General features: G+C 40.2%; 1 protein-coding gene across 1 annotated transcript in view; it reads right to left on the bottom strand.

Moving 5' to 3' along the window:
• LOC125379758 (fibrinogen beta chain-like) overlaps window positions 1-25626 on the bottom strand; it is a 140222-nt gene that overhangs the window by 106007 nt on the left and 8589 nt on the right. The window lies entirely within an intron of this gene.

Genomic DNA, 25626 nt, shown 5'->3' with positions numbered 1-25626 from the left:
TGACTTATTGCCTGAAAATAATAATTCAGAAGAAGCTTGCGATATGCGAAACATTAACTGCAATGGCGGTTGTTGTTTTGAAAATAATAAAATTGACAATTCTAGTGAAACATTGACATCTAGTGAACCACGACTTATCGACAAAAGCAAAACAAACTTGACGTCATAATAGGACAAGAAATGTCCTAAGTGATAAGTTCAACGGTATTTCTTCTATATTATTCTAACTATTGAAATTAACAAGGGGACAGTTATCTGTAATGCGATGATGATACTTCCGGGAGCATAAAGTTACATAATCTGAAACATTATATCGAGTTAATGGAGGTGACGTTAAACGAACTGTTGTATTTGTATAAGAGCATTATGCAGATAATATAGAATGTATGTGTCTAACATTCCACTTTTATTTCTTAATTCTTACGCGCACAGTCCGGTGCCGGTGCACAATAGTACTGTGGAACAATATATGTTACACCAGCTTGTCTTTGCAACCAACAGAACGTAATGCATTCGTTTTCTCAACCAGTATGTTAAACGAACACGTGATTTCTTTTATCAGCCAATGCTTAAGTTTCTGAACACAGTTGGTGCTTCCGCTCGATTGTCCTTCCTAATCTGTCTGTACATGTCTGTAAATCAATCTTACCAAATATTCGATTGGAGAGGCGGATGGGTATCTTCGAAATTGGACGATAATCGAAAAAAATGTTCGACTCAGCAAAACCTTTCTATTAATGACATGTTATGTGGCACTTTCCATGACGACTAATCACAAAGAAATATTCATTACTTAGATGTGGATATGACGCTATGAATCTCAAACACAAATGTGCAATAATTTCGTTACATCTTCTTACACAGTGTCATTATTTACTCATAGTGAAATATCATTGTTCTGTTAGTTTAAGTACATGTCCGGTATATCGGAGATAAATATGTATATAAATTGTTTTTGTAGGTACACAAATACATTGTTATGTATTCCAATGTTCGATATCATTAGAATGATTAATTTCAATATTCAGAAGAAATCATAATTCGTGACCAAATGTATAATTAAGAAAGCACGGGTGTTCATATTGTTACAAACATAAATAAAACACATAAGTTTTTTTTTTCAACAATGTGAATTTCAGATGACGTAGAGAAAAATACCGATGCATTTGTAAATCCATGCTGGAATGTCTCATGCAAATGGCGTTCTGCCAATACTTGTAATAAGAAATACATTTTAGAAAATGTTAAAGCCATTTCATTGCTGCAAGAATATTTGTCAAATTTTACAGAATTTCCAGAAATTGTACACGAGACAATAAACGTTATTCTTTTGCTGTCTTTATACATTCGTCCGTTCATGGTCTACATGAAACAATGTAAACCATACAACCAAGACATATCGTACGTATCATCTTGATACAACAAAGAGTTAATATATCCCCGGCAAAAGAACACATTCATTCGTGCCATCACACATTGCTGGTAGTTCCAAAAGATCCAGTTAGCACAAGTACAAATATGAAACACCGGACATGTAAGTCCACACCAATACGTTAGATGACATATCTTGTCATGACCGCCTCTGTGGTCAAGTGGATGGAGCCTCTGACTAAAACAAGCACTGTTCGGCTCGGAGTCAGTATAGTGTGTCAAAGTGGGATATCCATCTTTGACTGTGGCATGGTATCTCACTGGATAGCACTATTAAGTCGACATAAGTCTGGACTAGTACAAGTAGCCATATACACATGTGCGCCCGTCTCTATGTAGGTGCAATATTGTTAACGCAAGGTTAAACCCTATTTCACTACACCCTACCCCAACAAGATTTGAGATAACATTCAAAGTTTAGTGATGATTATATAAATGTTACATTTACACGAACTGTTGCGAATATATCAACAAAATCGCTATGATAAACAGTGGAATATTTTTAAACGAAAGGCTAATCCCTGTCTCACAACACAGCACCACACAATTAATTGATTTAATACACACACACGCGCACGCACACTCACACACACGCGCACGCACGCACGCACGCACGCACACACACATATGATATATATATCACAATCATGGGCTGATTATTATTGTCAGTCTCTTGTGGGGTTTTACAAAAGAAGTCTCATTAAGATCCGGATTTGATTTGGTCTTCAGCATACTTGTACGAGGCGAGTAACGTGATCGGGAGGCCAGGCTTGATGATTTGGTTGACGCATGTCATCGTATCATAATAGTGTAAATTGTTGCTTATAGTGCCAATCACTGGAATGCTTGGTCCAAAATCGATTAATTACAGATCGACGTCATATAGCGGGAATATTGCTGAATGCGGCGTTAAACAATCAAAGAAACGATGTAAACATCTGAGATATGTATGTCTCCGGGATTTCCGCTTACAATAATCGGAATAGCAGTGATATTACTGGAATAATGTTCAAAGTGGCGTTAAATTCACGCACGCATTGCCGACGTGCGCAAATACTTTTATGTACATCATTTCAAATTTCATCCATTTACTTTCACTGTTGAACTGTGTTGATATCGAGACGTGACAAACTTTACTTACAAACAGTATGTATGAACATCCCAATGCGAGTTTAAGGTCAATTATGTTATTTTTCTTTTGTTACATTCTATTGTAACGAATTCGTCTAATCAGTTACATGGCTACAACAAAACATAGACACAAGAACATGCTTGCTATGACACAGAGGCTTTGACGTAATTGAAATACCACCATGTGTGCGAACGGATGGCCTTATCAAGAATTCACTTTCACTTTATTGAAGAACAAATTAGATTGATTATTTTTGAAGTTAGGGTAAACAATTTGAAAGCCGAGTCTTGGGACTTGTTTCACGATAACACTTTGAAGTTTAAATCCGATTCATTTAAACTGACCTCAGTAATAAAACTTGACAGCAATCACGTATTGATCAGTCATCAGTGTATCTGTTCCCACAACATGAAAACTGTTTTATGATCATGTAAAGGGTTGACGCTGCTTATGTCTATCGATAATGATACTTGTAAACTGATCACATCACGTATTGATCAGTCATCATCGTAACTCTTTTATAAACACGAAAACTGTTTTATGAAGATGTAAAGAGTTGATGCTGCTTATGTCCATCGATTATGACACTTGTTTGCTATTAGTCACTAAGCAATGCACTCCTAAGAGTTTACCTAACGACATACCGATCTTAAGTATCAACACTAAAAGCGTAGATTTATTACATGTACATACACACCATGTCTTATCTTCACTCAAATGTGAACCGATGTTTACATTGTGTCTAAAGGGTTAATGAAAAAAGGGCTTTCACTGATATCACCGTGAGAGTACGGGACGATGAACGATCAATATCAAGGAATGGGATTGTGTCAATAATAAACTGTCTAAAGCCAATACACATCTTAGCAATCGAGTATTTTAAACAGTTGGTCATGCCAATATCAGAAAGTTAGTCTGTAATCGATATTCTGTAAGTTGATTAGAGAACCACAAGAGAAAATGTTCCGCATTGTAAACTTTTAACCAAATACATTTTATTGATATTGGCCCTCTTGACATTAATTTTTCAATAGTGTCAACAACAATAGGAACGAAAAAAATATCTAAAAACTATAATCACAAAGGAATCTTCACTTCAACTAGGGCGGTGTTTCGGTGCGAGCTATACTATCGTATACATCGTGGTTGCCACAACAGCTGTCTAACGTTGTCGTTCTGAGTCACAGGTCAAGTATGTTGCTGATCAAAATCAATAGTGGCCCGCCTCTACCATATTGTGCCCGGATCAAGAAAACCTCAAGAAAGTAGGAAAAATATTCATTGTTCAATTTCAAATGTGAAGATACAGTTTAGAAACAGTATGACTCCTTCATATGAGACTTCGCTTCATTCGTTTCATTGTATTTCGCGGTTATATAAATCGTTTGTTTCCGTTTTATTTCACAACAATGATATATTTCTATATATTACTGATAAATGACAGGTATCTGAACTGCTGTTAAAACACTGTAATGGATATTTTACTTAAATTATTTTGCTTTTCCCGAAATTGATGGTAATTAGGTGACATGATAAACACCAAAGAAAGAAAGAAGAAAGTTTGCCGCCGAACAATAAAACTCTTTCATCTAGCGCGGTGTTAAATGAAGGCAAAAGGAGCCGAAAGTCGACCACAATCAGATTAGACATGTCTACCATGAAACGTACGACGCTCTTAAAAACCTTCGTTGAAAGAGCATACTCAAATGTACCTCTAAGGTTAAGTTACGTTTTCCTAGTGTACGTGTATGAACCATCCTTTTGATCACTGTTTCTTCTTACTCTTTTAAGTCAACGAGAACGAGTAAATGTACAATTGTTAAATAGTTCGTGGAACTTTTGGGTGTAAAGCTGGTTTTATGAACATTATTATATATATAAGCAGCAACACACTTTCCATAATCACAAGAAATCTCTTGCATAAACTGCTTCCACTCGATTAAATGACCATTACAACGTATATTAAAGTTATCAAAGAATCATAAAGTTTAATGTGCATGACAATTTGTTCAGAATCACTGTAACACGATGTTTTCAAGTACTAGCATAAACATGTATACTGCCGTTGTCACAACAAATTACCACTAAGTCGATCACAGGTCAAGTATTTTGGCGACACAAAGGCAATAATGACCCTTCTCGGCTCTCACGTGCCAGGATGAAATTAGAAATACCTTTATATATTTATCGATAACAATGTCCGGTTTAAGATTTGATGATTGTTAGTATAGTTTTTGGAAGCATAACTGCTAGCCTAAATCGCACTCTGCTTGATTGATTTCGTCGTAGATCACTGCTATATATAATATTTCCGGGTTTTTTTTCTTTTGTATATGGGTGTGAGTAGTTTTCCGAATCACCTCATATTTTTATGCAGAGTATGGTTCCGTTTTATTTCACAAGAATAATAAACACCTATATATAAGTGAAGAAAGACGGGCGATGAGTATCTAACGCCTTGAACTTTGTAAACACCAGAATCGATATGTGATGATAGATCTGTGATATAAAGTATGAATTGTATGAAGCTCTCGTCTTGATGTCAAAGAATGACATCGAATGCGTGTCGCTATGCAATGAAGCTCTTTCATCTATCGGGGACTTAACGTGTGACTAAAGACCAGGATCGGAAAGTCACTCGGCATGAGAAACGAATGTTAGGCTGTGGACACCCACTCGTGTTCATGGCGGCAAACACTTTAACCGAGGTTATTCATTATGGCCAATATTGTTAAAGGGTCTGATGCACTGACTGTAGAAGCATATATGTTAGCTCTGTAATAAGTATATTTGATCGTAGAAAAATAAATAAAAATGCGCGATGCCATTAGCAAGTGAACAAGGTAGATTATTCACACCAAAAACATTAATTCCCTGAATGAATCTGTAAACTTGCTGTGTTGAAGATCACGTCCGTGTTCTAACATTGTCTAAGCTCAGATTTATGTTTTGACGATAGGACAATCTGCATCAGTATTGAATGACCTGCGTATGTCGTCGTATCTCATTTATACATTGTACAATAATACAGCCATAACAGCAAATTTTATTTATCTTTATACATTTATGCAACAAAGTAATATATGCAGATAAACACAGAGAGATACATATATTGTCCCGTTTGTACAAATATATGTGCAAAGATTTGTGTCAACAAGTTAACATATGCAGGTAAACACGGAAGAGAAAATGAAATTACGCGGTGTTTTGCTACCTGGATACTGTTGGTTGAAATCAGGTGTAACCTGTGGCCTTGTTGTTCATATTTGATTGGTGGAAGCATGGCAAGCAATATGCTTGTCAGTAGTTACCACTTATATATTGAATTATGTCCGTTTCTCTGGATAATAGTTTCGGTCATCAGTGGTTTATATCTATGCAAATATTGAATGATATTTGGTAACCAATACGTCGTCATTTGATGGTAATAAATGTTAAGATCATGTCACCGAACGATTTAGTCATACGTTTCATTATTCAACCTGATTGATATACTTCAAAATGTGTGAAAGCCTATATGACACTACACCCTCTTCTATCACTTCCTGGGCGGTAGATGTATATGTTGCTGCTACTTCAAAAGTTGTAGACATAAATTAATATCCGAACATCAACAGGAGTGATCATGACTATTATAATGTTATCTGTGGGTTTGGACACACTTATCTGTGCTATATGCTGCTTGACAACTCAGTGAATCATGTTTCAGCATCCATTTCTACCTTCGGAAAAAGCCCGATTCAACTTAAGTTTTCCTGTTATCCTAACTAATGTTCACACAAATCACTGTTATTTTATGTTGTTGTCCGTCAAATAGAACGTGTTTTATAGCTGTAGTGCCTGGGGCAAAACTGTCTTTCAAACCAACTAGTGGTTGGTAATATAACATAATAGAAAATTATCAACATTCATTAAGTCAATCTCTTGATCCGAAATGTCAACGACAGAGACTGATATCCTTGTCGTCGGAAAAGAAAGGTCTAGGCTCGTTGGAGGGTTTCACAGAGTAGGGGTGGCGTGGGTCGTGGATGGGAACGTGTGTGCGTGGCATGTCCTTGCTCATGTTCCCAATTGTTCCTTGTCATCAATGTGGAAGAGTTGAGCAAACTTATCCTTGTGAAGATTTGTTGATCAAATATATTCATTTGGAACCCCACCCCGCTTACTCCTTTTATATTAACATATGAAATAAATTTTAAATATGTATGTAAATAATTAAATGGTTGTTTATGAATATGGTGTGATGCTATTATCAACAACCATTATCAACTCATTGTTGAATATTGTTTTTAATATTGCTAGTATTATGCACAACCACCAGTTGCTAAAGTGATGACGTAAATCCTGCTGGGGTATCATGCAGGAAGCAGAGGTACTGTAAGTCCCCATGATCCTATAGCCCGTGTTTTAAAACTGTATACATTATATCGTTATGCTCAAATATGTTTCATAAATTGTTTTTAAATAAAACTTTGCCTAATTAACTAAATTGTAAATAGATTAACTTGATCTCGTCGCTATATGGCTGGAATAATGCCGATGCGTCGTTAAATTTTAACTCACTCACTCACTTTTATATTAACCACATAACTGTGAGACACCCTTTCTGTCAAACTGTACGTAGATACTTTCTGTTCCCGCATGCAGCAAAAAGTTGGACGTTTCAGCGATAACAGGTCTAGAATTGACTCATGCAACAAAATTATATTTAAAAATCCATTTGATTATTGAGGGGGTCAGAGTTGACAAAAAGCATTTGTCATGTATAAGTAAGCATACAGATGCAACTTTTAAAATGTCACTTGTCCGAAAAGACTGTTATGATACAAATATATCCTTCAAGCACTATGGAAATTAAAATTTTGCAGATCAGTTAGCTTAAATTACACTCGTCTGAGCCTGCCACCAGCCACCGTCCATCCGTAATCCTGTATAAGCTGTGAATGATAAATGTATTTGATATAAAATTATGTGACGCATTGCACTGTTCTTCCAAAGCATTGTAGAAAATTTACGAACGCTTCTTCACCTCCGCTGTCAGATTTTAAAACGTTGGTGAGGTGAGGTGAGGTGAGGTGAAATTGGGTTTAACGTCTCGTCCAAGATTATTGCACTTATATAGCGACGTGCATGCACGTGTGTGTGTGTGGCTGCTTGTACTAGTCCGGACTGATGCCGATTTATAGTGCTAGCTCACTGAGATACCATGCCGCAGTTTAACATGTATACCCCACTCAGACACAGTATACTGACTCCGAGCCGACCAGTCCTTGTTTTAGCACCTTAATGCCGAGCGCCAGACAGGGTAACAACAAGTACCATCTTTTAACGTCTTTTGGTATGATGCGGCCGGGGATCGAACCCCGGACCTTCCGCTCTCCGGGTTGACGATCTACCACTAGACCACGGAGGCGGTCTTAAACGTTTGTAATTTGGGTAGGTGGTGACAGAGATAGTTTCTCATTGTCATACTTCACATGGACGGCAATGACCTCGCTGGAGGTGGAGGGTGGTATTCCATAATTCCTTTTGAGACAGGCGTGTCATGTCACGGGTTGTTGGGTTAGTAGTCAAAACAGGATTCCTACTCTATTTGCTGCCTTACTTCGACATATTCGACAACATGCTGTCCCAACATTGAGTCTTCGTGCGTTTTGCAGGTGATGTGATTTTATCTTACAAATATAAGAAAGTAAACTTTTTGGAGTTAGCCGGGCTTGAACTCGCAATCTCAGAGCAGTTACACATTTAACGATTAACAAAACCATTAGACCACACAGGGCACACAAGAACGCACACGATCTAATTAGGGGAAGAATTCGGCTTCGTTAATCAATAGTAAATCAATAAATAATGATTAATGTTGAAATCATGTCACCAAGCGACACTGTTTGTTATACATCAACATGATTAGTATTGTCCTAGAAGGGCGAATACGTATCTGACACCACACTCTAAATAATGATCTACCACTTCCTTAGGACGGATTCGGTTAACGTAACGTAACGTAACTAACCTTAAATGTCGAAGAGGCTCATGTAAAATTATTTTTCAAGTACAAAATATTTCTTTCGTGGGATATACCTAGATTGTATTATACTTTTGGGTGGCGAACAAATTCTATAGTCGCACCCTCAAAACTCGCTGTATTATTTACATTTTACTGAGTCGCCATTTGATCTACTGCAGGACTCGCGAACAAATACGTTTGGAATTGATCGGGGGAAAAGACTTGCACTTTTGTGTGACAGCATTGTGTCATCATAAAGGCTCAGTTTGTTAGTTTGCTTGTTTTTAATACCACACTCAGCAATGTCCCCGCTATATGACGGCGGTCTGTAAACAAGACAATCCAGTGATTGACACGATGAGCATCGAACCACCAAGGCTCAGGACGTCACGAATACACAAAACATTGTGTCGAAGCATCATGACATCACTCATCGCCGCATCCACTAACGACCTTGAACTTTATTTTGTAATTGGGAGCAGCCCCCCTCCCCCGGAACCCTTTCCCTTTCGAACCAAGTGAACTGTCGCTAAAAATTATCTCATTTCAACCGATGCAATCATGTTTCTTTGGTGCGCCGTTAGTGGTTTTGTCTAACGGTAATTCTACAATGAGTGAGTGAGTGAGTGAGTGAGTTTGGTTTTACGCCGCTTTTAGCAATATTTCAGCAATATCACGGCGGATGACACCAGAGATGGGCTTCACACATTGTACCCATGTGGAAAATCTAACCCGGGTCTTCGGCGTCTAAAATGAACATTGAAGAAAGCTTGATTCTAAAAAGAGGCCAGATCTCTAAATCACGCCGGGTCGACGCCCCTCGTAAAATTAATAGAAGCGTCTAATGGAGGAAATACGGTAGTTTGTTATCGGATATCTTTGGCGACGATATGATGTTCTACCCTGACTACTTCGATGACGAGATTACAAGACTTAACGAAGGCATATTCTTTGCATACCAATGATTATGTTTATGAAACTGTTAGGTAGATAAGGAAGAGAATGTATGGATGTCAACTTCATTATTATGAGGAGCACACAGTTTCGGAGTATGTACTACTCTTCCATCAGGTGAATAAATGCTATGAAGCAGAGTATTTTCTATGTACCTGAAAGAACATATGTAATAAGATGACAAAGGTGGAAACTTAACAAAGGAAGACAACAGTTAGTTCGCGCTGATAGGTGATTAGCAATGAACAAATGAAAGCCAACCCTTTACAGTTAATTAGCGCTGAAAGTTGATAGCGATGGACAACTGGAAGCCAGGATTTAAATTATCACTGATTGGTAAAGGGCAATGGGAAATGGGCAATGGACAATGGGCAAGCGGAAGGCAGGTGGTAATTAGCACTGATAGTAATACAAAGGGAAATGGCAATAGACAAATGGAGAAATGAACAAATGGAAGCTAGCTGGATAATAAGCATAGACAATAATTAAAGTAATAAGTCCCAAACACTGGGCAGATATTTTCCCTGATCACGGTTCATGGATGGCGTCTGCTGATGTCAATGATAAAACAAGTTTTGATTGTTTGTTTTGGTTATTTGTTGTTGAACGGATAACACAAAAAGAATAAATTATTATTAATTACCAAACCGCTCCTCTTAAGAAACGTTTTACCAAAAAAATGACTGAGCACAGCCAATTATCTTCATTTTTCTTTCAACCGACTATGATAATTTGTTAGCAAATTTCTGTAAACCATTAATTTTAAATGAAACATGTGTCCCAATCAGTTTTCAATGGTAAAAATCAATTACAATAATGAATGGGGCTTTCTTATTGTTTGTGGCAACGTGTTAATAAAGACTCGATGTAACTATCTAAGATGTACTTAAAAGATAAGCTGGTTATGCAACACTTGTTTACTCGTACTTTGTATTATTGTGGAGTTAAGAGGGAATTCGGGATGTGTATGTCTACTTAATTAATAAAAGCGGATCGATTAAATTTAGCTTTTTGCGGTCCATTTGTTCAAAACTTCTTTTGCAGAATTTCATAAAGTTTCAGAGCTATGCATACTTGCAACTCCAATTATTGGGAATACCTGTGACCAAACAGGTGCGACAAGTTTAAAGATTGAATAATTGTGTAAATTGGTATAGTGAATGTTGCTATTATATCTATATAAAGGCGTGCAATTGTAAATTGGAGTTAAGGGTCGATGTGGTGGTGTTGGGAGTTGAGGTAAGAATATGAAATGCGGTGATGTTGAACACTGGGCCACATCCTTGGTGACTTTAATTGCGAATAATGATGAATAAAGAGAATAACACGTAACTGAAGACTTGGGTTACACGGGTACAAAGTGTGAAGCCCGTTTCTCGTGTCCCTAACCATAATATTGCTGGAATGTTGCTAAAAGCGGCGTAAAAGCATACACCCTCACCTACCTCACCAAACCAACTCAATCAACTCACCTAACTCACCTAACTCACCCAACTCTCCTCACTCACTCACTTGTTGCCAATAAAACTGCTGTCATATCCTACGTAAAATTTGTTTTATATTCTTATTCTTTTATTCTGACGCAGTATTACTATATACCACAAGGTTAATTCTAAATTGTTCAATGCCAAAATGCGAGTAGAAAACCTGCATCGACAATAAACGTTAGAGGTGTGTCTGATAACCAATAGATATCGCATAAGCGTGTAGCACAACAGCTGCTTCCGCTCGCTTATCATTTTTAGTTCATCTCTAAATACGCATATGTCCCTATATTGCGATTTGAAGTTAATATATGCTTCATATAACATTGGAGACGGATACATTGATTTCAGTCAGGAAAACTACTGAGTCAATAACTTGTCATGTTATGTTTAAATGAAGCTGATAACTGCTAACAAATATGTCCATAAAATTCGTGTCAGTCATTATGTCGATATTATTACTACAATATACACGCAAATGTAATTAGTGTGTCCGAGAAAAGTGAAAACTAAACTGGGCAAGAATCTATATTGAATACTAATTCCAAAAGAACTTTTACATGTTAAATGTATTTGAATGTATCCGACAATAATGAAATATTAATACTTCAATCAAAGTTTCTGCCTATCGACACTTTGTTTGTAAACCTTCTTTGAGTCCTGTATGGCTAGGTTTCCGATACATTTTTTTATGTGTATAATGGATCGAGCCTCTACATTATCCATATTTGAAAAATACTTCTTGTTGACGCCTATCATTCTTTGATCAATTTGTAGTGGAACTGTTTCATACAATAAGACAAGAGGTGTATTTAATGTCTTTCGATTATGATGCTTGTTCGTCGTTTCAGATGCTATGCAACAAATGTAATTGATTAGCAAATTATAATCTATCAATTCTAAATATTTACTGGTTGAAAATGTTTATGTTATGTTTAAATGAAGCTGATAACTGCTAACAAATATGTCCATAAAATTCGTGTCAGTCCTTATGTCGATATTATTACCACAATATACACGCAAACGTAATTAGTGTGTCCGAGAAAAGTGAAAAATAAACTGCAAGAATCTATATTGAATAATATCCAAAAGAACTTTTACATGTTAAATGCATTTGAATGTATCCGACAATAATGAAATATTAATACTTCAATCAAAGTTTCTGCCTAGCGACACTTTGTAAACCTTCTTTGTGTCCTGTATGGCTAGATTTCCGACACATTTGTTGATGTGTAAAATGGATCGAGCCTCTACATTATACATATTTGAAAAATACTCCTTGTTGACGCCTATCATTCTTTGATCACTCTGTAGTGGAACTGTTTCACACAATAGGACAAGAGGTGTATTTAATGTCCTTCGATTTTGATGCTTGTTCGTCGTTTCAGATGCTATGCAGCAAATGTAATTGTTTAGCAAATTATAATCGATCAATTCTAAATGCTTACTGGCTAAAAATATAACGATCTTATGTATCAACAATTAAATTAATTATCATAAATAGCGTATGCTTTGTCTTTACTAAAACTGTTCAAAAGGTACCATTGTTCACAGGAATTGTGCTAAAAAACACATTTTCTTTATCACAGCCACTGCGCGGAAAGATGCACGCTCATCAAGATGTGACATATGGGCAATAATCAACTATATGTACAAACTGCATCTAACGTGACACTTACTAGCAATAAAGACTTCGTTATAGTTGAACTTATTACATTATTACTTATTACAAAGGTGTTTTGTTATCGACTAAGTGTATATGGAGGTAATCATGTTCGGCTTTTTTTATCTGTAAGCTAACTACAATTGATAGATATGGTTTCTCCACTCACCACTTAAGAATTTTCTCTAGCTAACGGGTATAATAAAATACATGTACTGTGTAAATAAGCAATGCTGATTAAAGAATACTAAACTAAAATATATCATTATTTGCTCAGTTGAACAAAGGCGATGTTTCAAGGAACTAACATTTACATGAAAACCGCCTTTGGAACAACAGACCTGATACCACCCTGTCGATTTCAGTATAGATCAAGTGTGTTGGCTACACAAAACTAATAATGGCCCGTCTCCCCTGTTCATGTGCCAGGATGAAATTAGAAATAAATCAATAAATCAATAAATCAATAAATCTATGTGATAACTGAAGAAAATATAGTTATATATAAATACATCCTTGCCTAAATCTCGGTGCTTGATTAATTTCGTCATATTTCACAACTAAATATAAGGTATGTTTCCGTTATCAAAGTATTACATGGCATGCTTCCCGCTATGCAACACGACACTTTCATCTGTCGCGGACTTATCGGTTACTGAGGATCAGGATCGAAATGTCACACGGCATCGAATTGACTTCCAATATAAGTAGTTCATTAGTGACGGATCTGGGCATCGGGTTATTATGTTATGATTGATTCAGCTGCAGGGTCAATATGACAGAAAACTGCATTGTAATGTTGTTGAAAATGTACACTGCAAAATACAAAGTTAATGCGTGCAAACAAACATTATTTCCGTCTTTTCTTAAATATGAATATTTCTCACTAACTTTCTATAGATCTCTATTTGACTAATACTCTCTCTGTCACTTGTTCTCTTTCTCTCACTATCATTCTCACACACACAAACACTTCTTCCCTCTCTCACTCACTGTCCCCTCACTTGTTCTCTTACTCTCACTAACTCACTCACTAACTCATTCACTACTTCACCCACTAACTAAATCCCTCACTCTTTCTTTTACTCTAACACTTGCGCACATCCACCCTCTCTCACTCACTCTCTCCGTCACTTGTTCTCTTACTCTCACTAACACTCGCACACACCCCTCCTTCCCTCCCTTACCCACTCCCCCCTCACTAGTTCCCTAAGTCTCACTAACTCACTCACTAACTCACTCCCTCACTCACCTGTTCTCTTACCCTCACAACAACTTACCGACACACACACCTCCCCCCTCACATGTTCTCTCACTCTAACACTTGCACGCATACACCCCTCTCACTCACCCGACTGCCCTCTTACTCTCACTAACAATTCCACAGACATCCCTCACCCTCACTCCCTCACCCCCTCACCCTCACTCACTCACTCACTCACTCTACCAATCACTTGCTCTCTTACTCTCACAAACACTCGCACCACACCCCCCCACCCCCCCAACCCCACCCACCCCCACACACACAGCACTCCCTCCCTCACTCACTCACTTGTTTTTCGTACTCTCACTAACACATACACACACCCATCCCATCCCATCCGATCCCATCCCATCCCATCCCATCCCATCCCATCCCATCCCATCCCTTACTCTTACTCTTACTCTTACTCTCACTAACTCAGTCACTAACTCACTCCTTCACTAACCTGTTCTCTTACTCTCACAAGAACTTACTGACTCACTCCCTCACTCCCTCCCTCCCTCCCTCACATGTTCTCTTACTCTCACTAACACCAGCCCATACACACACCCATCCCTCACTCGCACACTTGTTCTTTTACTCTCACAAACACTCGCACACACCCCTCCCTCCCTCCCTCCCTCACTCACTCACTTGTTCTCTTACTCTCACTAACACATACACACACCCATCCCATCCCATCCCTCCCTCCCTCGCTCGACCCGTGAAGATCCGGGGTAGAATAGGTCTTCAGAACCCATTCTTGCCATAAAAGGCGACTACGCTTGTCGTAAGAGGCGACTAACGGGATCCGGTAGTCAGGCTCGCTTTCTTGGTTGATGCATGTCATCGCATCCCAATTGTGTATCCGATGTTCATGATATCAATCAATGGATTGTCTGGTCTAGACTCGATTATGTACAGACCACCGTCATATAGCTGGGATATTGCTGAGTGCGGCGTTAAACAACAAACAAACCAACCAACCTCCCTCGCTCACTTGTTCTCTTACCCTCACTAACTCACTCACTACTTCACCCACTAACTAAATCCCTCACTCTTCCTTTAACTCTAACACTTGCGCACATCCACCCTCCCTCACTCACTCTCTCCGTCACTTGTTCTCTTACTCTCACTAACACTCGCACACACCCCTCCTTCCCTCCCTCACCACTCTCCCCCTCACTAGTTCCCTTACTCTCACTAACAATTCCACAGACATCCCTCCCTCACTCTCTCACTCTACCAATCACTTGCTCTCTTACTCTCACTTACACTCGCACACACCCCTCCTTCCCTCCCTTACCCACTCTCCCACTCACTAGTTCCCTTACTCTCACTAACTCACTCACTAACTCACTCCCTCACTCACCCGTTGTCTTACTCTCACAAGAACTTACCGACACACACACCTCCCCCTCACATGTTCTCTCACTCTAACACTTGCACGCATACACCCCTCTCACTCACCCGACTGCCCTCTTACTCTCACTGACAATTCCACAGACATCCCTCCCTCCCTCACTCTCTACCAATAACTTGCTATCTTACTCTCACAAACACTCGCACCCCCCCCCCCCCCCCCCCGCACACAGCACTCCCTCCCTCACTCACTCACTTGTTTTTCGTACTCTTACTAACACATACACACACCCATTCCATCCCATCCCTTACTCTTACTCTCACTAACTCACTCACTAACTCACTCCTTCACTAACCTGTTCTCTTACTCTCACAAGAACTTACCGACTCCCTCCCTCACTCCCTCCCTCCATCCCTCACATGTTCTCTTACTCTCACTAACACCAGCCCATACACACACCCATCCCTCCCTCCCACACTTGTCCTTTTACTCTCACAAACACTCGCACACACCCCTCCCTCCCTCCCTCCCTCCCTCACTCACTTGTTCTCTTACTCTCACAAACACATACACACACCAATCCCATCCCATCCCTCCCTCCCTCGCTCGCTCGACCCGTGAAGATCCGGGGTAGAATAGGTCTTTAGAACCCATTCTTGCCATAAAAGGCGACTACGCTTGTCGTAAGAGGCGACTAACGGGATCCGGTAGTCAGGCTCGCTTTCTTGGTTGATGCATGTCATCGCATCCCAATTGTGTATCCGATGTTCATGATATCAATCAATGGATTGTCTGGTCTAGACTCAATTATGTACAGACCACCGTCATATAGCTGGGATATTGCTGAGTGCGGCGTTAAACAACAAACAAAACAACCAACCTCCCTCGCTCACTTGTTCTCTTTCTCTCACTAACACTAGCACACATCCCTCTCTCACTCACTCACTGGTTCCCTTATTCGCACACACCTCTCGCACACATCTCTCCTTCCCTCACTCACTCACCTGTTCTCTTACTCTCACTAACACTTGCACACCACACCCCCTCCTTCTCTTACTCACTCACTTGTTCTCCTTCCCTTACTTACACTTGCTCACCACAAACACCCCTCTCTCACTCAATCACTCATTTGTTCTCTTACTCTCACTAACACTCGCACACATCCCTCGCACACACCCCTCCCTCCGTCCCTCCGTCCCTCCCTCCGTCCCTCCCTCCGTCCCTCCGTCCCTCCCTCACTTACTCACTCCCGCAGATGATCACTCACTAACACTAGCTCATACGCACACCCATCCCTCCCTCCCACACTTGTTCTTTTACTCTCACATCCCTCTCCCACTCACTCACTGGTTCCCTTATTCTCACAAACACTTGCACACCACACCCCTCCCTCACAAAAAATGTTCTCTTCCTCTCACTAACACTTGCACATCTCACATTATTCTCACTAACACTCGCACACACCTCTCGCACACATCCCTCCTTCCCTCACTCACTCACTTGTTCTCTTACTCTCACTTACACGTGCACACCACACCACTCCCTCACACCCTCTCTCACAAAAATGTTCTCTTACTCTCACTAACACTTGCACATCATATACACCTCTCGCACACATCCCTCCCTCCCTTAGTCACTCAATTGTTCTCTTTCCCTCACTAACACATGGACATCCAACCCGTCCTTCCCTCCCTCCCTCCCTCACTCACTTACTTGTTCTCTTACTCTCACTTACACTTGCACAACACACCCCTCCCTCACAAAATTGTTCTCTTACTCTCACTAACACTTGCACATCTCACATTATTCTCACTAACACTTGCACATCTCACATTATTCTCACTAACACTCGCACACACCTCTCGCACACATCCCTCCTTCCCTCACTCACTCAATTGTTCTCTTTCCCTTACTAACACTTGCACGCACGCACCTCTCTTACTCACTCACGTGTCCTCTTACTCTCACACACAATCGCACACACCCTCGTGATCACACACTCCTCCCTCCCTCCCTCACTCACTCACTTTTTCTCTTACTCTCACACACCCCTCGCACACACTCCTCCCTCCCTCCCTCCCTCCCTCATCTTCTTCCTCTCACTGACCCTCGCACACACTCCTCCCTCCCTCCCTCACTAAATCAATCACTTTTCCTCTTACTCTCACACACCCCTCTCACACACCCCTCGCACACACTCCTCCCTCCCTCACTCACTCACTCATCTTCTTCCTCTCACTGACCCTCGCACACACTCCTCCCCCCCTCCCTCACTCAATCAATCACTTTTCCTCTTACTCTCACACACCCCTCGCACACACTCCTCCCTCCCCCCCCCCCCCCCTCACTGAATCAATCACTTTTCCTCTTACTCTCACACATCCCTCTCACACACCCCTCGCACACACTCCTCCCTCCCTCACTCACTCACTCATCTTCTTCCTCTCAATGACCCTCGCACACACTCCTCCCCCCCCCCTCCCTCACTCAATCAATCACTTTTCCTCTTACTCTCACACACCCCTCGCACACACCCCTCGCACACACTCCTCCCTCCCTCACTCACTCACTCATCTTCCTCTCACTGACCCTCGCACACACTCCTCCCCCCCTCCCTCACTCAATCAATCACTTTTCCTCTTACTCTCACACACCCCTCGCACACACTCCTCCCTCCCCCCCCTCACTGAATCAATCACTTTTCCTCTTACTCTCACACATCCCTCTCACACACCCCTCGCACACACTCCTCCCTCACTCACTCACTCACTCATCTTCTTCCTCTCAATGACCCTCGCACACACTCCTCCCCCCCCCCTCCCTCACTAAATCAATCACTTTTCCTCTTACTCTCACACACCCCTCTCACACACCCCTCGCACACACTCCTCCCTCCCTCACTCACTCACTCATCTTCTTCCTCTCACTGACCCTCGCACACACTCCTCCCCCCTCCTTCACTCAATCAATCACTTTTCCTCTTACTCTCACACACCCCTCGCACACACTCCTCCCTCCATCCCTCACTCAATCAATCACTTTTCCTCTTACTCTCACACATCCCTCTCACACACCCCTCGCACACACTCCTCCCTCCCTCACTCACTCACTCATCTTCTTCCTCTCACTGACCCTCGCACACACACCTCCCTCCCTTACTCAATCACTAACTTGTTCTCTTACTCTTACTAACACCCCTGACTCACTCACTTACCATTGCACTGAAAAAATGCAACTCAGTCATCAAATATATAGCACATAGTACTTTCATATGATATGTTTTGAGGGGCAATCTAATCCAACCTACCTTGATTCACAGCTCGTCAATTTGGGGTTCAGCTGTTTCCCTGATAACCGACAATGCAGATTCTTCTTAGCAGATGGTAATAAATTCAAGCCCAAACTTCAGAAAAGGTCTTCACTAACCAAAGCGTCAGAAGTAAGTAATTTGCGGAACGTGAATTACGAATTTATCAGCCCACTTGCGCTCACAAAAGCGTACACAACACTGTTCAAAGGTCTAACGCACCTGACTGTGGAATCATATATTAGCTCTGTAATAATTAGAACGTAGAAACCATGAGTAAATTGCTCTGTTGTTCTTTACCATCAGGAAGAAGGTTGCTCGCGCTGTGTCTCGCATGCCCCGTACGACCGGATAATCTAATTATTTTAATATATACTACGTGGCACAGTAATACAATAACTCTCTTCTGTGAGGTATGTGTTTATGCGAGAAATCAGTTGCCTGTCATGAAACAGTTAATCAGAGTCTATGTTTGCTCTATGTGACACAATCATTAACCTCATCGCGGTGTGCCATAACACTGATTGCTGAGCTTGTCGCCTGAATGCAGCTAATACAGACTCATAGTTTCATAGTGGGTAATAAAAAAATATCTAGTTTTGCAATTGAAGCTGAAAAATATCTAATATCGATACAAAATCCTAGCCCTCGGTATGTATACCGCCGTTGTCATAACAGATACGTTACCACCCTGTCGATCTCAGTCGCAGTTCAAGTAGTTTGGCGACAAGTCAATAATGGCCCTTCTCTGCTCTCGTGCGCCAGGATGAAATTAGCAATACCTTTGTGTTTATCGATGTTATTGTCTCGTTTAAGATGTGATGATTGAAGTAAGTATACAGACAGACAGACAGACAGACAATAGTTTATTAACGTCTCACTCCTGTACATACATAAAACAGCTTTATACAACCTGACATAGATAAAACGTACAGAACCATTCAATAGAATTATGAGAGACGAATTATCACAGAATTAAAACATAAATGATATAAAGATGATATAGTAAAAAGTTATCCATATAAAAGATGTTTTCTACGATTAAGAATTAAAAAGCAGACTTTGGCAAGTATAAAACACACACTGGAGTCACTGAAAATAAAACAAAGTTTGTCGATAACAGGTATATCTAAAAAATTATAAGATTTAGCAATACATTCATTAAAAAGAGTTGCCCTGATATCATCATATAATGCGCAGTGAAACAAAACATGGACCTCGCAGATCAAGTAGTTTGGCGACAAGTCAATAATGGCCCTTCTCTGCTCTCGCGCGCCAGGATGAAATTAGCAATACCTTTGTGTTTATCGATGTTATTGTCTCGTGTAAGATGTGATGATTGAAGTAAGTATACATTGAGAAACATAGCCATTAGCCTAAATCTCAGTCTGCTTGATTCATTTCGTCGTATTTCACATCTAGATGTAGGGTATGTTTCCGGGGTTTTTTCTCACTTATATATAAATGTGGTCCGTGTTTTCCGCCTCACAACACAATTTCATATAAAGTATGTTTCCGTTTTATTTCACAAGTATAATACATATCTACATGTAAGTGAAAAAAACCGAACAATGAGTATCTGGTGTGAAAACCTATCGCCTTGAATTGTTGTGTAAACACCTTGATAGACATGTGAAAACGACCCGTGATAGATCTGTAACATCAAAGTATGTATAACACGAAGCTCACATATTGATATCAAAGGTAACATTGGGTGCGTGTCACTGTGCAGTGAAACTCTTTCATCTATCGAGGAAGTTTGGGGTTACTGGGGACTAGGAAAGGAGAGTCATCCAGCATGACATGTGACTTCAAATATGAATTATATTTAGTTGGAGCTGTATCTGGGCATCGTGTGGGACTGATACAGTTTGAGTGAGTGAGTGAGTGAGTGAGTGGTCGGGTGAGTGAGTGAGTGAGTGAGTGAGTGAGTGACTGAGTTCAAATATGAACTAAATGTAGTTGAGGCTGTATCTGGGCATCGTGTAGTGTAATAACTGTTATATTTGGGATAACGCTTCCTGAGTAAAGTACAGATCCTCGTACAAAAAAGTAAGAGGATACAAAGTGAGTGAGTGAGTGAGTCAGTCAGTCGGGGCTTTGAGTGAGTGAGTGAGTGAGTGAGTGAGTGAGTCGGGGCTTTGGCTTTTAACAGTATTCCAGTTATATCACGGCGTGTCAGCTTAATGTAGGATGAAAGCCCGAAGTGATGCAGGTCTCAGACGTTTACCACTTCGGTGAAACACCCGAGCACGGGTATGGCGCTGACAAACCTAGAAACATAATCGGGGCGAACCGGGATTCGAACCCACAATCATAGGTTTCTGGCTTGCCCAAGGGACGCAAATCGCGGCGCCTTAGACGACTTGAACACCCGTGCCCCCGATACATCTTGAATTATTCACACTGTTTAAACTCTGTTAACCACTGCATACTAGTATTCTTTTTATATAATTTTATAGATCTGTGTGTATTATACGCACATATCCTATACTGTTATTTGTCTCTCATGTACTTAGACCGGAAAGTGAAATTTTATTTTGCCCAGTGTTATTCAGATATTGATTTAGAAATGTTTCACAGGAGAAGTCTTTGTATGACGATATAGCTATCTGCATCAATATTGATTGACCTGATCATGTTTCTTTCTCTGATATACTCTGTCACGTTGAACAATATAACAAATATAAAAGCAGAGTTTGTTTATCTGAATACCTGCAGGCAAACAGAGACATACATATATTGTTCTTTTTGTGCAACATGAGTAAGCTAGTATGGTTTTACGCCGCTTTTAGCAATATGCCAGCAATATCACGGCGGGGGACACCAGAAATGGGCTTCACACATTGTACCCATGTCGGGAATCGAACCCGAGTCTTTGGCGTGACGAGCGAACGCTTTAACCTCTAGGCTACCCGACCGCCCCTTGTGCCACATGAATTACGTGGTGGTGTTGGTTGCAATCAGGGGTCACCTGAGTTCTTGAAATATTTGATAGGTGGAAGCATGGTTAGGAATATGCCTGGTTGTAATTACCACTTATATACAGAATGATGTCCATTTCTCTGATTGATAGTTTCGTTCTTACGTTATTGCGACAACTGATAATGCTTTTGTTTGTTTGTTGTTTAACGTCGCACTCAGCAATATTCCAGCTATATGACGGCGGTCTGTAAATAACCGATTCTGGACCAGACAATCCAGTGATTAATATCATGAGCATCGATCCACAAAATTGGGATCGATGACATGCATCAACCAAGTCAGCGAATCTGACAACCCGATCCCGTTAGTCGCCTCTCACGACAAGCATAGTCGCGTTTAACGGCAAGCATGGGTTGCTGAAGACCTATTTTACCCCGAATCTTCATGGGCTAAACTGATAATACAAATAATTTGGAACACTTTGTGTGTGTTAATCAATTAATAGTCAATTGTTTAGAAACACGTTTTCAACATCAACATGTTTTGTACTCTTCAAAAGGTATGAAGTATGGGGCGTTCTGCTGGGGGGTTCATGACACTTCACATTCTTCTGTCACTCATGGACTGTACACGTATATTTTACAGCTGCTTCAAAGGTAGTACCGCCATCGCCCGAATACCAACATGACTGATCATGTCTGGTGTATGGCATATATGAGTTGGGTACAGTTAGATGACGCTATATTCCGTTCATCAACTCCTGTTGCTGTGTCATTACTTTTTACGTTCAGAAAAAGCCCGTTTTAATAAAGGTTTTCCCGAAATCCTAACACATATTCACACAAACTCTGTTTTTTATGTTGTTTGTCAAATTGAACGTGTTTAATAGTTGTCACGACCTGGGTATTTGCCGTTAAAAATTGAAACACTGTCTGCGCCAAACTAACAGGGTGAAATAACGAACAGCATTACACATACATGTATACATAGGTCGATCCGAAAATCGGTTTCGGAGTAAATGATCTGTATAAATGTAGATGAGGAAGAGGGTATACCTAATATCGATAGATCCCCCCTCCCCCCTACGCCCAACCCCCACCCCCTACCCCCTACCCCCGCCCAAGTATGTATGCCGCCGTTGTCACAACAGATACGTGACCACCCAGTCGATCTCAATCACAGGTCAAGAAGTTTGACCACACAAAATCAATAATGACCCTTCTTGGCTCTCCCGTGCCAGGATGAAATTAGAAATACCATAATGACTATCAATTTTATTGTCTCGTTTAATATGTGATTATTGAAGTACGTATACATTCAAAAACATAACCCTTAGCCTAAATCTCAGTCTTGATTGATTCATATTCGTCGTACTTGATTTGGGTATGTTTCCGTTTTTTCTTATTTATAGATGTGTTCCGTGTGATTCCAGCTCACATCACAATTTTATATAGAGTATGTGCCGTTTCAGTTCACAAGTATAATAAATATCTACATGTAAGTGAAATAACGATGAGTACCTGGTGTGAAAATCTATCGCCCTGAATTGCGTTAACACCTTGATAGATATGTGACAACGACCCATAATAGATCTGTAACATCAAAGTTTGTATTATATGAAGGTCACGTCTGGATATCAAAGGGTTACATTGGACGCGTGTCGCTATACAAAGAAAACTCTTTCATCTATCGAGGAATTATCGGGTGACTGAGGACCAGGATCGGAAAGTCACCCGGCGTGTAATTTCACTTCAAATGTGAACTATATTTAGTTGAGGCTGTATCTGGGCATAGTGTAGTATTACAACTCTTATATTTGGGATAACACTTCCTGAGTAAAGTACAGATTCTCGTACAAAAAAGTAAGAGGATACAAAGTGAGTGAGTGAGTGAGTGAGTGAGTGAGTGAGTGAGTGAGTGAGTGAGTGAGTGAGTGTTTGTGTGGGGGTGGGGGGGGGAGACATAATGTTTCATTCTCCCACGTCATCACTGCCTCATCACCAAAAAAAATCAACAAATACAATTAAAAAGCTAGTTATAAAATCTAAACATGGGTATATATTGATTCTTAATTCGGTTTCTCAGCAAATAGTCTAGCTGCATATAGGATGTTGGCCAATGCATGGAAGCGTTGAGCTAACTTCTCCTTTTGAAAATGATAAAAAGTAATTCGGTAGCAAAAATTAGATCCAATCATAGCGGTTACAGCACAGCGGATATCAACCATGCGATACACACCCAGTTATAGCCTCTTTGACGTCAACAAATGGCAACAACTCGTAAACCTAACCTCTAAAAAGAATAAGAAAGTGAAAAATGTTTCTTGAGTTAACTGGGCTTGAACTAGCACACTAGGGGTTTCAACGATTTAACATTTAACGATTAACTTAGCCATTAGACCATGCAGGTCACGCCAGAACGCACAAGTGAATGCACATAATTTGCGTTCGTTAATCAATAATTAGTCAGTAAATAATGATTAATGTTGAAATCTTGTCACCAAGCCATGTTGATATCCTGTTTATTATACATCAACATGAGTATTCTCCAACAAGTGTGAAGGCGTATCTGACACCACACACGAAATAATGATCCATCTCTTCCTCAAATGTAGATGTATATTTTACTACTGCTTCAAAATGTATACGGATAGACAACATGACCATAGTATAATATCAACATGACCACTGTATGTTATCTATTGATCTGCTACAATTAGTTGACAAGTATCTGTGCCATGTTCTACACATAAAGATCGGCCGTTACAGGTGACCTCCCACCCTTCTGAAAAAAAGTATGTTCCTTCGGCAATAAAAAAGGATCTGCAATACACTTTCTCCCCGAATGTTATTTCTGGGCGATCTTAGAGATGGCGTGATGCGACGTTAAATGAAAAATATGTCCCAATTAGTTTAATCAACACTGATCAATGGTAGAAAGCAAGAACAATAATAAGCAATAACAATCTTTTTTTCGAGGTGTTTGTGGCAACATGTCTTTGTTAAGAAAGACTCGGTGAAAGGCTCTAAACATACTTGCATTATTGAAAAATAAACTTGTTGTGCAACACTCGTGACAGTTTCAAGCAAATGTCTGCACTGTATTGTATTATTGTGGAGTTAAGAGTGAGTGAGTGAGTTTGGTTTTACGCCGCTTTTAGCAATATTCCAGCAATATCACGGCGGGGGACACCAGAAATGGGCTTCACACATTGTACCCATGTCAGGATTCGAACCCGGGTCTTCGGCGTGTTGAGCGAACGCTTTAACCACTAGGCTACCCGACCACCCCCGTGGATTTAAGAGGGTTTTCAGGACGTGTATGTGGATATTGCGGATATTCAGCGTTTTGAGGTCCATTAGTGCAAAACATCATAGTTGTAGAGTGGGTGAGTGAGTGAGTATGGTTTTACGCCGCTTTTAGCAATATTCCAGCAATATCACAGCGGGGGACACCAGAAATGGGCTTCACACATTGTACCCATGTCGGGAATCGAACCCGAGTCTTCGGCGTGACGAGCGAACGCTTTAACCACTAGGCTACCACCCACCATACGTCTTGAGCTGTCATACTGCAACTCCAAGTAATAGGAATACCTTTGACTAAACAGGTGTGACAAATTCAAAGATTGAATAAGTGTTTAAATTGGTATAATTAACGTTGCTGTTCAATATCAAAGTGGAGTAGAAATGCTGCATCGACAATAAACATTGAAAGTGTGTGTATGATAACCAGCTGATACAACAGCTGCCTCCACTCGCTTATCATTCCAGATTCATCTCTAAATACGATATATTCCTATATTGTGATCTAAACATAATATATGTTCATATAACAAGGGAGCCGGATGCATTGATTCCAACAGAGTCGATAACTAATTGTATGACAAGAGTCTCATGTAATGCTGAAGTGACGCTGATAATCGCTAACAAACACGCCCTTACAATCCGTGTCAGTCCTAATGCCGACATAATGCTACAATATACACACAAGTGTAATTAGTGTGCCCGAGAAATGTGTAAACTAAACTGCAGCCAAACTCTCTCCATATAATTGATCAATTATTCCAGAAAAATATTTACATGTTAAATACATTTAAATTTATCCGGCACAT

This window comes from Haliotis rufescens, unplaced genomic scaffold (genome assembly GCF_023055435.1).
Source record: "Haliotis rufescens isolate VD_foot unplaced genomic scaffold, xgHalRufe1.0.p SCAF_147, whole genome shotgun sequence".
Lineage (NCBI taxonomy): Eukaryota > Metazoa > Mollusca > Gastropoda > Lepetellida > Haliotidae > Haliotis > Haliotis rufescens.
This window is presented reverse-complemented; position numbering and strand designations above follow the sequence as displayed.